The sequence below is a fragment of the Hermetia illucens genome, chromosome 6 (genome assembly GCF_905115235.1).
Source record: "Hermetia illucens chromosome 6, iHerIll2.2.curated.20191125, whole genome shotgun sequence".
NCBI lineage: Eukaryota > Metazoa > Arthropoda > Insecta > Diptera > Stratiomyidae > Hermetia > Hermetia illucens.
The window spans coordinates 33,000,684-33,018,271 of record NC_051854.1 but is presented as its reverse complement, the minus strand read 5'-3'; the positions used below and the strand labels follow the sequence as shown (position 1 = coordinate 33,018,271).

At 42.7% G+C, this 17,588-nt stretch overlaps 1 protein-coding gene across 14 annotated transcripts in view; it reads left to right on the top strand.

Moving 5' to 3' along the window:
- LOC119658934 (transient receptor potential cation channel trpm) overlaps positions 1-17,588 on the top strand; it is a 489,577-nt gene that overhangs the window by 171,813 nt on the left and 300,176 nt on the right. The window contains exon 3 of one of the 14 annotated variants that reach the window (XM_038066769.1): positions 12,208-12,242. The exons of the other annotated variants lie outside the window; for them this stretch is intronic. The gene's annotated coding sequence lies outside the window, so the exon portion shown is untranslated. The remainder of the gene's footprint in view (positions 1-12,207; positions 12,243-17,588) is intronic. 14 annotated transcript variants of the gene reach the window in all.

The window sequence follows — 17,588 nt, the reverse complement described above, 5'->3', positions numbered from 1 at the left end:
CTGTTTCCAACTCATTGAATTTCGATTTACCCTTGAATGATAATTCTCGGTTTCAGATGAAAATTAGATTTGAAACTTCTTTTAGTTCCTACGTATAAATTTTTTCATGCTTCACGTCGTCGGAAATTCGTTCACGATGATTTCAACATAATCTTGAAACCGGCGATTTTTGCTGAAAATAATTTCAGTGGAATATTTTGCACAGGCAAATGGTTATGTTTTTCCCCATCATATTACCATTATTAAATAAATTTAAATTGAATTTGATTTATTTTTCAAACTGAAAACTTGGTGGCTGTATATTTTCCGCTGATGATGCCGCAATTATTATCGGTTGAGAGACGTCAAGCTGGAGGAAAATTTGAAATTCTAATAGATATCCCAATAAGGAATTTCTTTTTGCAATCCACTCCAATGACAAGAACAGGAGCTATTAGAAATACATTAAGCAAATGAGAGCATAATTGAGTTTTAAATTTTTTAGATTTACATATTCCTCTGCAAGTCGGCGTGTGGTTTGCTAAACTTTTAAAAGTATCATTAGAGGACAACTTGCCACAGGAAATGGCTCTCTAATTACCTTTCAATTTTCCCAAACGATGCTATGAATATAAATGAATTGCGGTATGAAATTGAAACAGGAGAAACAGAAGTGGGGCATTCCCCTCTTATTTTATGCTTCTTTTCGCTCTGACTTCTACACAAATCATATCCTTTGTGATCTGAACAGAAAGTATAGGAACAAAATGATAGAAGTGGTAGAAGTTGTAGCCAACAGCGCTTCATCGCTTTTGTTAGTATAGATTTATTGTGTGGTTCCATCAGGAGGACCAAATAGCTTTGTTATTCAACTACAGGTGAAGACTTCGTCCCTTCCATCGACGAGCACGAAGGCAGGCAGCCAAGCATGACCAACCCAACATAGAATAAGAAAAAGAAGCTCCGTCATGGAGACCGTTTTCGCATTCCCATGAGTTTACCAATTCGACAAAGTGCTTTTCACACTATTGTGCTGCTCCTTCATGGCGGCATTTATGATGCTAAGTAGATTCTGACGCATTTCGAAAATCTGAAGAAGATTTTCTCAGAGTACTCCTTGTGGGTTCTGTCCGCATCATGATAAGAGAATAACATCAATTTGTCCTCCTCATTTGTTCTGTGGATTTATATTCTTGGGGGTTGCTGTTGGATGAGATGTTCATGGTTAAAGAATTTTTATTGATGATGAATTGGGTGGTGGAAGTTATACAAAATATAAACCAGCTGAAAATATGTAAATATTAACAATTTAATATTACTCTGCTATTTCAAAAATTAAATATGCTTGTCTGTATGTTATCGTAACAATGCTACATTGATTTTTTTTTTTGATTTTGGCATATTTTTTAAAATTTATTCAAAAAAAAATTAAACATCTCACGAAAGGCTTGTGTACAAAAAATATTCCAATTTGATTCAGGTTTTAAAGTGTGGATTTTGGTGTCCATAGCCACGTTGCTTCGATGATTCGTATTGTGATATTTTCGATGTTTTCGATGAAAATATGTCAAAATTATAGACAGAAACTTAGTTCCAAATATACACTCTCTAAGTTGCCCCTACACTTCTTAGCCCAACAGGGTCAATCAGTTATAATGAGCAACGGAAAAGTGATTGTTTTATAAAGAAGTCTATGCATGAATGCTTGATCTGGATGAAGGCAGATTGCACATCTCGAGTTGTGCTTCCCATAATGTCGATATCGTCACCGTAGGCTGGTGGTTGGATGGACTTTAAGTGGATAGTGGCTCTCGCATTTATATCGGCAATACGGATCATTTTTTTTTTCAAAATAAGGCAGTCAGCACAGCTGCGAATGAATATCTGTCTCAAATCAGGGTAATAATCATGGGCGATCATAATGTAATGTACCGTTACCGTCTTGGATAAAGTGTTCTAACACAGTTCAAGGCCAGATACAATTGGATTGTTGTGCCAACGGTTATTATTATTATTAAAGTTAAAAAGGATGCATGATAAGGCATAAGGGTCCCGATAATGATTTTGCTGCTTCTGTCTGACTTCGCACATTGGTCAGGGGCAGGATAGTCATCAATTAACTCCGGCTACCAAATTCTTTCATGGTGTACACTTTTACTCTGGATATGTTGAAGTCGATGAAAAGGTGATGCAAGCGATGGCCATATTCCACCAGTTTGCCCATGGCTTGTCGCAAAAGGTAATCTATTGCTGATTTGCTTGGAATGAAGCCTCATTGGTATGGACCGATGATTCTGTAATCTCAACTACGTTATATCTCTATAATTGCGATATGCGCGATATTCCCCTTTTTATGTATGGAGATTATGCCTCATTGCCAATTATCGGGCATTTATTCGCTGTTTCCAAATTTGAACATACCGTGGCCGCCCAAATTATTTACTCATAAAAATATAACTCCAATTGTTGATTATTTGTTCTTATCAATACTTCGACATTAATTCATTCGAACCTTTGATTATCTAATTGTTGAAAGCTAGCATCTAGTCACCTTACGAGCACTTTGCGAATACTACTACAGGCATTGCCAATGCCTGCCACACAAAATCGCAAACGCTGCTGGAGTTTCTCAGCCCATTCTCCGAAATATTAAGAAAAAGATGGATAGCCGTAAGTCGTCTGGTGAGAGTGTGATAGAAAACGGGTCATAACAGGTCGTACTAGAAGAGAAATTCATCATGTCGTCATAGGAAACTATTGGACGCTTGGAGAGAAAATATTTTAGGAACCTTATATGAGTGTGGACTAATCATTCTTGATAGGACGTAGTTCGCAAAAGAACGACGGTTTACAGAAATAGTGTCCAGATTTTGCCAATTTTTAAAGAAGCCGCAGCTGAATGCTGCGATTCCAATAAATCGTCTGGCATGGGTCATGGCATCAGTACTGGGCGCAGGAAAATTGCAAAAAGGATAGGGTAGTTTATATTTTATAATTACAGTCGCTGTTGAAAGATTTACACAAAGGTATCAAAACCCTTTGTTTTGGTTTGTTTTTCAGATGAGTAGTCCATTTAGATCTTAGATGGCAGGACCAATTTTGCCCAAAACAGAACTTGCATTTTGGAACACTTCATTCCGATTCAGTGATGATATATGGAAGAGTTGATTGATTTAAATCACTTTTCGCAGGTGGTATTAGTTTTGCCGCTAGTTGCAAAGGGGAGGAGTGCGGGGGTGCGAAAGGAATCAGTTACTTTTTACTGAAAAAAAATATGGTGACCCATGCACATGGTATCTAGTTCTCAAAATACTCTCCATATCAATCATCATCATCAACGGCGCAATAACCGGTATCCGGTCTGGCTTAATAAGGAACTCCAGACATCCCTGTTTTGCGCTGAGGTCCACCAATTCGATATCTCTAAAAGTTGTCTGGTGTCCTGACCAACGCCATCCCTCCATTTTAGGCAGGGTCTGCCTTGTCTTCTTTTTCTACCATAGATATTGCCCTTATAAACCTTCCGGGCTGGATCTGAGCTGATTTAAATCAATGTTTTATATTAAGCAATTTTTTTATAAAAATTTTTCCTAAAAGCTAGTCTTAAGTTGTTGCACATGAAATGGCCCATTTGGTACTAAAATTTGAAGCTTATAAAAATTTGTTTAATTAGTCAAAACTAGGTGTCAGTCGATTCAAAATACTTCTCCCAGCGAGATATAAGAACGTGTATGCCAGTTTCGTAGAACTCCAATTTTCGGGTGTTGATAAATCCGTCGAAAGCAATTTTGATGGCCTTTTCTTTCCTCAATTGTTATTCCGCCAAAAAATGATCCAAACGATTAAAAAAGTGGTGGTCGGTTGGCGAAAGTTCCGGTGAATATGGTGGAGAGTCTTAAACTGCAATTCGTTCAACTTTTGAACCGTTGTTCTGAATACATGAGGTCGTGCATTGTCGTGAAAGAGTATCACACCATCTCGGCTGACTAATCTCGGCCATTGAATACTCAATTTTTGGTGCATTTCCTCGAGTTGGGCACAGTATTTCTGTGCATTTTTCATTGTAGACCACTAAACAGTTACCATTACCTTCTTCAGATGGAGGCTCGGTTTCGGCATATGCCATTGTGTTGATCGGCGACGATTGCCGTATAATATCAACTTTTCATCACATGCCACTATTCTGTGCAAAAAGGGATCGCTTCTGTTGCGGGAGAGTAAAGAACTGCAAATTTCCATTCGAAATGCCATGTTTTGCTCCGTAAGAGCATGCGGAACTTATTTGTCGAGCTTTTTCACCTTACCAAGTTGTTGAAAGTGCCTGAAAACTGTCGAATAGTGTACGCCCAGTTTCTCTGCAATGTCTCTCACATACTAACGTGTGTCAGATTCGACTAGCAAGCGCAGCTCGTCGTTGTCAATTGATGTTCCTGAATGTCCACGTGAAGGTTTACGTCGGTTGACCGGAATTTTTCGAACCACCACCGTGTGGTTCGTTCGCTTATCGTATCAGCTCCAAATGCTCTGTTAATATTCCTGGTCGCCTCCGCTGCTTTATGACCGAGTTTGAACTCATACAGTAAAAGTATACGTTCTTGGCTCTTTTCCATCCTTTTTAAAGTTTTGTGTTGGATACTTTGCCAGAACATCGAAAGCACCAGCAAATCCGCGAGGCTCAGTAAGATTCTGTCCAAGGAACATAAAAGCCCATCATTTCTTAAAAAGTCAGCAGGCTGTGCGGAATCTTCTGCTGAAACCTTGGAGCTGCTGGTTTAGACGTTTCCTCGCCAGCGAGGAGGAATGTGAGTGAGAGCCTTGCTTGAAGCGTTTATGGCTACCCCAGCCGTGTAAGACTATCAAATCGGTAATTACCGAGTCTCTTTCGTGCTGAAAACCCTAAACCGCGTCCTGGACATCCACTAAAGGGCGATCATGGAGAGAACGCCTTTCTCTAAGACCTAGCATGCCTACTTCAAAGGCAGATCCACAGAAACCGCTCTCCACGAGGTAATTGACACGGTTGAGCGGCCACTACAATACAAGCAGTTACCCTAGTTGCCTTCTTAGATATAGACGGAACATTCAAGAACGTGATGATGATGATGATAAGTACCAGGATAATCCATTTGGATCTGGCAGGCAACCACTTGACCAGAGCTGTAAACAGAGGCACTCCCAGGGTGTCGGCATCTCTCCGGTCCTCTGGTTGATCGTGATGGGCGAAATTTTACGTATAGTGGGCAGCAGCGGAGTGAAGGTAGTGGCGTATACCGACGGCTTGGTGATATTAGTGTCAGGAATGTTTCCGTCCATTATGACCGACATCATGGAGGGAGCGTTGCGAAAGCTGTGGAGAAAATGCGAACCCGGCATAAACCCAACCAAAACGGAACTGATGCTATTCACCACTAAGACAAGGGCACCCGAATCCAACTTACCACGACTACATGAACAAAGGTTGGTTCTATCTTGCAATGTAAAATATCTGGGTGTGAACATGGATCCCAAACTAAATTGGAGATTGAACATAGAACTGAGAGTTAAAAAGGCCTGTATAGCCTTCTATTCTTGCAAGAGAACCTTTGCAAAGAAATGGGGTCGAGGATGGTTCTCTGGATGCCGCCGGGGTGCGTCCAATCCTAACGTACGGCTCTATTGTATGGTGGCAGGTTTTGAGCAAAAAATACAATAGAACGAAACTTAATAGGATTCAAGGAACTGTATGTGCAGGTGCTGCTGGAGCTTCTGCCCGGCAGATGATCTCAATGTACTCCTGCATCTTCTTCCCCTAGACCTCTACATTAAATATGTTGTAGCCTACGTGAGTCCGGATGCTGGACAGCGGCCACAGTGACATCCTAGACGATGTACCTCAGGAAATCTGGGACTTTCCCACGGACTATGCCACGCAAGCTGAACTTCACGAGAAACTGTACTGTGGATTTTCTAACCAGGGCAGAGTGGAATACCAGCGACATGTTGCAAGGTTTTGACACAGTATTCTTCACCGATGAATCAAAGATGGTCGGTGGAGTCAGCGCAGGGGTTTCCTCGGATACACATAGTGTATGTAGGTCATGTTGTATGATCTCCTAAGTTTCGCCAGTGTCTTCCAAGCGGAAATACTGGCGATACTGGAAGTCTGTCGATGGCTGGAGCATGATCCGAGCCCCAAGCGTAACATAGCCATTCTGACCGACAACCAAGCGGCCATTAAGGCCTTGTACTCAGCGACCACATCCTACAGGCTGGTGCGGCAGTGCAGAAACGCGCTGAACAGTCTGGGCAGCACGCTCAAGGTCAGCCTCCTCTGGGTTTCCGAGCATAGGAACATAAAGGGGAATGAGCGGCCTGACAGACTGGCCAGGCAAGGCTCTCCTCTTGGCAGCCCTTCGGCGGGTATAGTCGTTGCCTCACTGGCGACTGTCAAAGGTCGATTTTACTCACACTACTTAGAAGCGGCGGGCTTTAGATGGCAAAGGCTTGCCACCTGTGCCAAGTCAAGGAGGATTTGGCCCACTTATAACGTAGCCCGAGCACGGGAGTTCCTGTGTCAGACGCATACAAATGTACACAAGATTCCATCGGTGTGCATGGGGCACTAGCCATGTCGCCAGGCTCGGCATACCCTGCAGTTCGCATTGCCGAACCTTCGGAGAAGGGGGAGAGGGGGCCCTGATGCATTTTCTCTCCGATTGCCTAGCTCTAGCTAGATTGAGGCTACGGACACTCACGGTCTTAGGAGTTTTGTGGCAACAAAACGGCGCACCACACTGCTAATTGGGCTCCTCGGAGCGGCCACTGATACCTACCCATTTCCTGCTACTGTAGTTCTTCAAGTAATTTACAAAATGCTCTACATTCTTTGAATGGATGGTTTGGAGCGCGGGCTTGAAGGTTAACGAAAATCGAACCACCTCGCCGACTTCTTTTCTAGTTCACTTGCACTTCACACCTTATGGTGAATTGTATCGACGCAGCGAGGCACGGTAAATTCAGTGATATCGAAATAGGTCCTTACTCTCCACCTGAAAAGACGAAATTTAGCTTTTGGTTTTTTCGAATGGGAATGAACATTTCCAACGTAAAAAGGGTTTTATATACTTACTTAGAAAAATTAGCAGAAAACTCAGATCGTAAGTTGAACTTCTTCACCGAACAAAATGTTTTTATGACTTTATTAACAGATTTGATGTTCACACTTCAACACCCTCTCCTGGTAGTTCGTAATGCCGCACTCCTTCTTAACCTCTTCAGGCCCTAGGCAATGCTGAAGAAAATTAGTAGGCACTCTAGCTTCGTGTAACAATTACATACAAAACACAATTGTGAATAAATGCATACAAGCTGGAACAAAGAAGACGAAAAACCTAATAAAGATTAATTACAAGCAAGCAAATTGTTTGTAATGGGACAGCTGCGCGCAAGTAATCAGAAAGGTAGGTACTGCTCGCCGTAATTTAAAAACAGGCATTCTAAAATAAAATTCTAATTTGTGTTTTTAATAATAATTTGTAAAAGAAAGCAAACAGGGGAGGGTTGCGGAGATGAGGATGTTGTTACGTTAAAGATAGATACATAGATGAGGAATATAAAGAAAATGACTGATGACAAAGATAGAGCGAGTTGAATGCTTGGAAACCGTCGTCCATAAAATGTTAGATATTGCCTTCTATTTGTAGTTAAGTCTAAAATTGATAGATCAGTAGTTTACTCCAAACTACAATTTTATTTTAAATTTAATTGCTTTGCACTGATGAAGGGAGTAAGTTGCTCCCGAAATATATATACATAATAAAATAAAATTGTATAATAGTTTAGAGTAAGCTACTGGTCTATCAACCTTCGTCCATGCTGATCTATAATGTGCATGGTTTTTACCATCCTTATAAAAATGGAAGCGGTGTCCAATTAAGCAATCAATCGTTGATGAAAAAAATACTATGAATACGGTGACGGTAGTTCCAAGTTACACATCTCTACTGTTTATTTGGCTCTTGGATACCACCTACACTTAAGACCTACCGCAGAATCAGTCATAGGGGAGAATACAGTAGTAACTTTTAGGACAAACAGGAACCCGACCATTCTGTTCATGGTATTATTGCTTAAATCTTCCAGAAAACGGAAGAGGAAGGCACCGCAGAATATAACTTCAGTCACATATAAGGGGTGACGTGAACCTGAAAGATGGGGAAAGATGGGCACCTTCAATGGAAGGTCGGGCAAGTTGGTAACCCCGCTAAAGTCCACACTATAGACGCGTAAGATTCTTCAGACAGCAGCATAATGCAGAATTAAGTCATCTTGAAATTTAATAGGATCTGATCCGAATTTGCTAGGGAAGTAACAAATGCAACTCTAGAGGAGAGAAGCTGTTTGATTTCATCACTTCAGTTGTAACGTAATGTGTGTCTCTGCGTTATTCGCCCTAAGTGAGTTACATAACCATTTGCATTTCAAAGACGTTAAAGTGGATTAGGAACCTCCGAAACCTAGTCGAAGTCTCACTGTTAGATCAGTGTTACTTAGAAAGTAATTTGTCTACAACGGGCGAACATGCTGCAATGGAAAGATGGAATCCAAAAAAAATACTCCTTGCAACTGGAAACTCTAAGTCACAAATCATTCAACAGAACCGTTTCCCTATTTGTCACACGCACTTTTCTTAAATTTGGTAAGAAGGTTGAAACTGTGAACCCCCATGCATGTAGTGAATTAGATTGCTGAATGTTGTTGGTCCCCAACATCTAAAAGAGGTGTGTAACTCCGTTACAATAGCTGCTCAAATAAAGTTAATAATAGTATACTGTATTTTGAAAATGTAATGCGCACCCATTTAAGCTCATCCCATTGTGTAGTAATATTGGCTTTAAAATAAAACAGCATACTGGAAAGTTTGATGGAAATCTTACTTCTTTTTTTTCATTAGCCTTTGCCCCATTTACAAGCGTCGTCGGCTCGTCATGGTCGGTTGCGCTATTTTGTTCTATCAGAGGTCTGATCTGGATGCAGTCGCGAGGCTTTCAAATCACCATCCAGCATATCAAGTCACCATTATTTCGTCCGGCCTTTTGGTTGCTTACCATCGGCTTCGATGCTCACACCAATTTTGGCAAGTGAATTCTCGTTAGCGCCAATTACATGACTGTATTATCAAAGACGGCTTTCTCGGATTTTTCCCCGATCGGTGCAAACCCATATCAATCGCGAATATTCTCATTTCGGATGTAATGAAGGCGTGCCACGTCACCAGTCCGATGCAGCATATTAGTATCCATTACCGCAATTCATTGTCTTTTACATTCGGTCAACACTCAGAACCATAGAGGCCGAACGACATTGCTATAAATTTTAGATCTGAGACGTTCGTTGATATGTCGCTCACAATGAACACCACTTGTAGAACGCCACTTCATCCAGGTTGCGTTAATGCGTGAAGTAATTTCATAACGCAGTTCTCTTCTTCTTGGCTGATAGCATTGATCCGAAATGTTTAAATCGCTCAGTTCTGGGCAGCTCATTACCACTGACAGTGATAGTGCCTGTTTCCTAGGGATCGGTCGTCAGAAAGTTACATTCAATCCGTGTTGCATCCGTCGTCAAGGTCAAACATTTTCTCTAGATCCACGTAAAGAGGACGATGCTTCCCATGATGGGTCTCCATGAGTAACCGCGCAGCATGCATTGTGTCAGTGGTTCCGCAGTTCTTGAAAACCCGGTTTAATTCACAGTACTGTTAAGGGAAAGGCGCATCACGAATATGATTGTGAAGAATGTGTTCAAAAATCTTCATGGTATGGTATAGCAACCGCATCGGATGGTAATTTGAACATTTTGCTGGTACTTTCTTTCCAGTCAGCTGGTCTTCTTCCTTCTTAAATAATCCGATTGAAGAATTTACTTAACCACAGTGTTGGGACCCAGCTCTTCATTTTCTAGAGCTCAGATCTCGTCAGATCCTGTTGCTTTCCCCGATTTCATTCGTTTTATTGCGTTCTCGACTTCAGTTGCGCTGCAAGGTGGAATTGTTCCAAATGTGGGCAGTGCTTGTGAAGGTGGGGGATGAACAAATTCTTCAGTTGGAATCTGGTCGAAATATGTATCCTCGCCGTCTATCCATCGCGGCTCGACGGTCGGTCAGCAAAATACCGTTCTTGTCATTAACGCAACAGAAGTGTTCAATATCCTGTGTGCATTCTTGTAGGTTTTTAACAAGTCGATACAAATGTCTCTTGCCATCCTGAGTGTACAGTTTATCATAAAGATGTTTGTAATGGATTGCTCGGATAATAGCTCTCATTTTCTTTGCTTCCCGGTTGACATTCTCGTTAATTTACCAATTGGTAAACTTGTGGTAGAGACGTTTCTTTTCACGGCCTTTCGTTTGAACATTGTTATTCCTAAGCCAAGTATCTCGGTTTATGCACCTCTTATCTGGGTTGTTGACCCCAAGGGTTGCATAGGCCACTTTGTAGATCGTGTCTTCAACTTGGTTTCACGATTCTTGGAAATTCGCAATGGTTGATAATTGCGTAAGTGAGATCATTCCTTCTTTTTCCTCACGAAATCGGCACCATTTAATGCGCGGCTGACCTGTGCGCTGCTCACGCTGTTTTATCAGTGGCATGATTCGCAAGACGACGATCGGTGTGTTATGAGAATATAGTTGCTTCCCAAGTGGTCCGGTCCGTCATCAAGTGGATAAGGACTCAGGACTCCCATCATCCTCAACAAACAAACAATTTTCTTTGTAAGATCGTGCTCTATGTTATACCCCATATCGTTTGTGATGCTAGGAGGAATTTAAGGGGGCTTTTGCAGCCAATTACTAAAAATTATAATTATATACTATTATTAACTTTATTTGGACAGATATCAGTATGGGGGTATTAGGGAGCCTAGGCACCATATAGCGGTAGCCTCTTGATTTTTAAAGACGTTAAAGAAATGATCCCTTTTGACCCCCGCACTCGCTACCTTTCCAACAAATGTCAAAACTAATACCGGCTTCAGAAAGTACTAAGCGAGACCTTTCATTTGATACTCCACAAAACTATATTTGATGAAAAAAAATTGTATACTCCCGTTTGCATGTATGGAGACCCCCTCAAAGTCAATGTAGAATTATATAACTCACTATATGCATGAGCGTTCACAGTTCCCACCTTCCCACCAAATTTGGTGTGAATCGCTAAAACCGTCTCCGAGAAAAATCCGTGCGACGGACAGACAGACAATAAACCGATTTTAATAAGGTTTTGTTTTATACAAAGCCTTAAAAATGCGTGGCAGGGTATACTGAAGTCGGACTACTGGAAAAGTACTATGAGTTCAATATCGATGTGCAAGATTTTGTTTTACACAAATTTATTTCTGTAGTAGGCACCATGTAGAGGGAGCCGATATTGCAGAAGTGCCAATGGATTAAATCTATGGAACCAACTTACATTGAAAGAAGATTACACAAGTCAGAAATAGATCATGAGAATGTCTTCCACTATATTTATTCTAGCAGTCAATTACTCACATAGGATACTTTCCTGCAATAGCTCTATATCAATCAATAACTCCTTTAATGGGAGCGAATCCCACATACGTGCACATATTGTCGGGAAATCCTGAGGATATTTTGTGTATGAATTTTTATCAGATTTATAACGTGTTTGTGCAAGCATTGAATCTATGTAGCCGAACTAAAGAGTTTCCCTTCCTATTTGTCAATATTTCTTTTCTGATAAGTCTTTATCATTATCATTTAATGCTTCCGTATTTTCCTCTCACTTAGTCTTCATTGCACTTTTCATATCTGATCCTGATAGGCATATTGATTTGATGGGTTTTCTAACGTATATATGTAGATCGACCCTATTAACCCAGTAATTTAATAAAACACATCGTCATACTATTTAATTCATACGAAAAAGCAATTTTTATGATAGGACTCAAGGAGTCCCTGTTTTGTCATGTAACAATCTGATTTAGGTCTCAGCCGATAGTAGAATGAAATATCTTCCCATATTTATTACTTTTATTTCGGATGAATGATTCTTTTGCGGTTGTGAGTTTCTATAATCCTCTTTCCTTTTTCATTCACAGGGGAATGTTGAATAGAATCAGATGAAATTGTCGGTTAAACTTACATTAATATTTTGAAAATGATTTTCTTTTGCTTTTTGCGAAATTGCCTCACCATTTTTAGGAGTCTAATTATAATTATCTTTCCAGGTACCTAAAAAATGTTACAATAGCGGCTATCGTGAGTAAGCAGAGCATGTACATAATTTTAAAGTATTATTTTTTTTATTAAAATCGGTTTACTATCTCTTTGTATTTTTTTTTGTTGTTGGAAGGTGGAAAGGTCCAGAAGCTATCGCTGACTCCTACCATACGATTATGTGAGACTAAAAATACCTTCGTTTACCCGGCGCGACTGCGATTTCGGTATTACGCCACGGCGCAGGATCAGTTACGAGCTGTGGCTCGTGTCGTAATTTACTACTTTCCTTTGAGACGCCACCTTCCTCAGCAGATTATGGATCCACTTGATTGACTTTTGCGCCGCCTTCCAAGTTGTTGCATTTGGTCCACGATATGCTCGGATAGCAGAAACGCCGATGTCAATTTCCGTATCCACCCTATGTGCGGCGAACCCCGGGCAGTTAAATTCAATAAGTTCTACATTGCATAGAATCATCTTGCATACCGAGTAAAATGGGGAATTGTCCCGAAACGATAAACATATACACGGATCCACCATGTCCGCCTAAATTTTAATTTTTGGCCAATTATGACTCCTGGGTATTTAAGCGTTGGTTGGGAATGTATGATGTGTCCACCAATCCTGATGTTTATCCATGTTTGCTTCCTTCGTTTGGTGGTCAAAACCACTTCGGTTTTATGCCCTACGAGCTCCAGACCCGCGGCTTCTAGCCAAAATTTGATTTCAAAAATTGCCTCATTTATGAAGTGGACCTCGATCTCCTTCATATGTTGCTCCACAATAGTCACTCCGATGCGCACCAGGTATTTGCGAGTGCCTAATCTGGCTATTTTACTCCATTTTGCAGGATTGAAGGCAATCTTCACATCGACTACAACGCAAGATTTACTGACCTCCATTGCTTCCTCTGCAATATTCGTCATTGTCAATGCGATCAGACAGTATAACTCACTTTTCGGACTCTGAACTACCTACCTGAGAGACCACCGTCCCTTTCTGTAATCGTTACAAGCCTGTCTGTCTACGTTGAGATTAAGGCGGGGTCCTCATATATGGAATTTTTTTCACCGAATATAGTTATGTATCAAATGAAAGGTCTCGGTCGGTACTTTTCGAAGCCATCATTAGTGTTGACATTTGTAAGCGGGTTCGAACTTGATGATTTCTTCATAGACCCATCGTCGGAAACTACCCAACCGATAAATTTGAAAAAAATCATGAAGTTGCCTCTATACTGTGTCCCGAGCTCAAAATAACCTCCATATCGATATTTACTCAAATTAGCGTTTTGAGAGAAATTGACTAGAAACCCTTAAGTTTATCCTAGAGTTATAATTTATAGTAATATAGACTATAACGTGACATCCGCTTCCGATCAAAATCGTACTATTCCTCATGAAGTTACAGTTGCTCAAAGTTGTCGTTTCCGTGTAAATTTAATGCAACTCAAAATACTAAACATCTATATCACATTAAAGTATCTAGTTTGACATGCTAAATAAACATATAAATCACGGGCTACATTCAAATGGATAGTTCTGCACTCAAATATACTTACCTAAAAACAAACAAAGCCTTTCATACCTGAAGCGTTTAGCTTCCGGTTTCCCGACTTGTTTAGAAATTGGCTCACATTCCTGCAAAAAACGGACCGTCAATTCCCGATTGAAATTACACTTGTCCGCTGCGGGCTATCCTTTCACAAGCTTCTTTATTTCCCTGGTCTTTTCTGAAGTATATAAACCTCCGCTCTTTATCACCATCACATTTCCTTACTTAGGGAATCAGCCGATACTTCGGAATCGTAAACCAAGACGGACTGAACCGCGTTCATCAGCAAGCGACGCCTACTGGATGAGGGACCTCCAACATTGGACATCAGCCGGTAAATTGCAAACATTCGTGGCTTTTTCTGCTCGAAGAAGTTCATCTTCGTGTTTGTCAAGATGCCGAGGTATTTCATCGCCGGTTTCGACAAGATCATAGTTTCACCAACCTGAATAGTGAGGACTGTGGGGACCCTCTCCTTGATCAGCACAATGACTTTGGTTTTCTCCAGAACTAAGGAGCATCCATATTCAGCCATCCAGGTGCCCGCTCGTCACATCACCATTTCCAGTGTTCGCTGCAACATCATCCGCGTATCCAACCACATTCGATTCATCGGGGCATTTCAAGTCATTTCTACCACCTCCTCAGTGGTATCAATTTTGGATCGCCTCGCTCTAAAACCATATTATGTTGGTGAGTAGTGTCTCGCAGCACGTATTGCTTCAGTCACTCTTAGCTTGATGAGCTTCTCAAGCAGCTTCCCCGCTGTGCTCTACATACTGTGCGGATAATACGGCGCCTCGGGTCGCCTTTGCCCTTGCTTATCAGGACGAGCCTCGCAACCTCCCAGCAGAAGGGAAAAATACCTGCTGTCAAACATGCACCGTCTGAATCGGTGTAGCCGTTTTGGAGAAAAGTGCATATGACAGTCAGACAGAGTGTAAATCGATTTTACTAAGATTTTGTTATACATAAAACCTTAAAAATGCGACGGAGATTATTCCTTATTGAGTGTGAACGGCGCGATGTTTAAGGGGGTAGAGCGTCAGCGAAATTACGCGGTATTTCTAGCGACTAAATGATTTGAAATAACAAAAACTTGCTTCTTCTATTCGCTAGTGTTATTTAAAGCAAGCAAGGGGTCGAATCGATTTCGTTTTGTGTTTGTCGCGCTGCTGTGAGCTTCTCACATGCACTGCGTTAAGTGTAATGATAGTGAAACAGATCACAATCTGACTGTGTGGATGCCCTATACTCCACAGAGGAGTGAAAAAAGTTGCCTGGCATCCTCGCCCACGCCATCGTTCCATCTCAAGCAAGGTTTGCCTCGTCTTCTTTTTCTACCGTAGACTATAGACTTTTCGGGTCAGATCATCCCCCCAAGTGACCCGCCGGATTTTATTTGTATCCTGGCGGTCATGGTATCGCTCATAGATTTCGTTGTTATGTAGGCTACGGAATCGTCCATCCTCATGTAGGGAGCCAAAAATTCTTCGGAGGATTCTTTTCTCGAATGCGTGGTGAGACGTTTCGAGCGAAACAGTTTTTGTAAACTTAAATAGGCTCTGTTGGCTGACAACAACCGTGCACGGATTTCATCGTCGTACCTTTTATCGGTTGTGATTTTCTACCCTAGATAGGAGAAATTATCAACCGTCTCAAAGTTGTAGTCTCCTATCTTCGCTGTCCCACACCTTTTTTTTTTTTTTTTGGAGTAGGGTAGGTGAATGCGTTTACGCACAGAGTGTTGGACTCCCGCAACAGCCCGCTGGCAGACTACCAACTAAACACCTCCCTGTCATCAGAGAACTAGCCTGAAACCGTTTGACACATTACTTCGGGCTAGCCCTCCCGCTCTCCCGGCTTTGGGAGCCTTCAAGACAGGGAATTCCCTTCACCAACGGGAGGGGAGGGGAGGAAGGGAGTTGTTAGTTCAGGGAACCCCTTACCGTCCGATCCCTCTGCCGGTCAAGTTCAATCTTCTTCGTAGTAAGAAGAGCCCGAACATAATGCGCAATACGATTCCAGCTGCCAGCGCTCTTCAGCATCTCTCGCACAATGTTATCTGGAGAGACCTCCCCTGTGTCTGCATAAAGCTGCTGGCGGAGGCCGTCCCACCTCTCGCAAGAGAAAAAGGTGTGTTCAGCGTCATCCGCCCCTCTATTGCAGAACACACAATCAGGAGATCGCGCCTTCCCAACCCTGTGCAGGTAAGACTGAAAACCTCCATGCCCACTTAGAAGTTGGGTAAGGAAGTAATCAATCTCACCGTGCTTTCTGTTCAACCACGGATCTAATTTGTCGATGAGCCGCGCAGTCCACTTGCCCCTTGGTTCATTTTGCCAAGAAAGTTGCCACTCGTTAAGGGTGCGTTGACGTTCTTCACGGGCAACCACTTCTCTTAAGTTTTCGCTCGTACGGCGGTCGATAGCTTTGCGCTCCTTGGCAAGGAGGGCAACGGGGATCACTCCCGCAATCACCATCACAGCCGGCTCGGAGACCGTGCGATAAGCAGACGCCATTCGCAAAGCTCCCCGCCTCTGCACTTGAGCGAGGCGTTTACGATGCACCTCCTTTTCAAAGGCATCAGCCCATACCTCCGCACCATAGAGAAAGACGGACTGCGTTGCTCCCATGAGGAGACGTCTCCTAGTTGATATAGGGCCCCCGACATTTGCCATTAGCCGACTCAAGGCCGCGACTCCTGCTGCAGCCCTGTCCGCTGCTGCTTTGATTTGCTCGAAGAAGCTCATCTTCGAGTCGAGCATTAAACCAAGGTATTTAATCACTGGTTTTGACTCTATAGTCAACTCGCCAATCGATATGGGACGCAAGGTCGGGATTCTCCTTCTGGTCAGGATGACTACTTCGGTTTTTTCCAGCGCAAGGTTGAAACCGCGAGCAGTCATCCATCCGCTTACCCGTCGCATCAATATGCCAAATCTGCTTTGTGCCTGTTCAACAGTGCGTCCGGCAACAAGTGCCGCAACGTCGTCTGCATAACCGACCAGGCGCGACTCTTCAGGCATATCGAGTCTCAGCAGACTATCGTAGGAAGCGTTCCAGAGGTCCGGCCCTAGGATGGATCCCTGCGCTACTCCCGACGTGATTTCCATCCTCCTCTGGCCCTCTAGCGTCTCATAGAACAGGGAGCGGTCTTTCAGATAATCCCTCAATATCCGCAAGAGATAGCTTGGCACGTTAAAGGAGTTCCCTAGTGTGCCTAGCATATCTGTCCATCTTACGGAATTGAAGGCATTTCTGACATCAAGCGTTATGAGGAGCACTATCCGTCGAGATCGGCGGCTGTGTGCCCCGGCTCGATTAAACGCATCTACGACCTCCATAACAGCATCCACTGTGGATTTCCCTGTTCTAAACCCGAACTGCCTTGCGGATAAGTCCCCGGCAGCACGGATCGCTTCAGCGAGTCTACCCCTGATGAGCTTCTCGAGCACTTTTCCGGCCGTGTTAAGCATACACAGCGGTCGGTATGCAGACGGGAGCTCCGGGTCTCCTTTACCCTTACTGATCAACGCGAGTCTGGCCACTTTCCAGCGACAAGGAAAAATGCCCTCCTTCAAGCACGCGTTGAACGCTTCGAGCAGCAATTCTGGCCGTTGGCGGAACACCAGTTTGTAAACTTCCGCCGGGATGCCATCAGGACCTGGCGCCTTCCTGTTTTTCATAGTGAGAACCGCTTCTTCGAGTTCTTCCATTGTGAAAAGGGGGCAATCCACGACGCTTTCCGTGCTGTTTACATCAACCCGTACAGGGTGTCTGGGGAACAATGCCCGCACAATGCGGTCCATCTGGTCGGTGCTCAATATGCAGG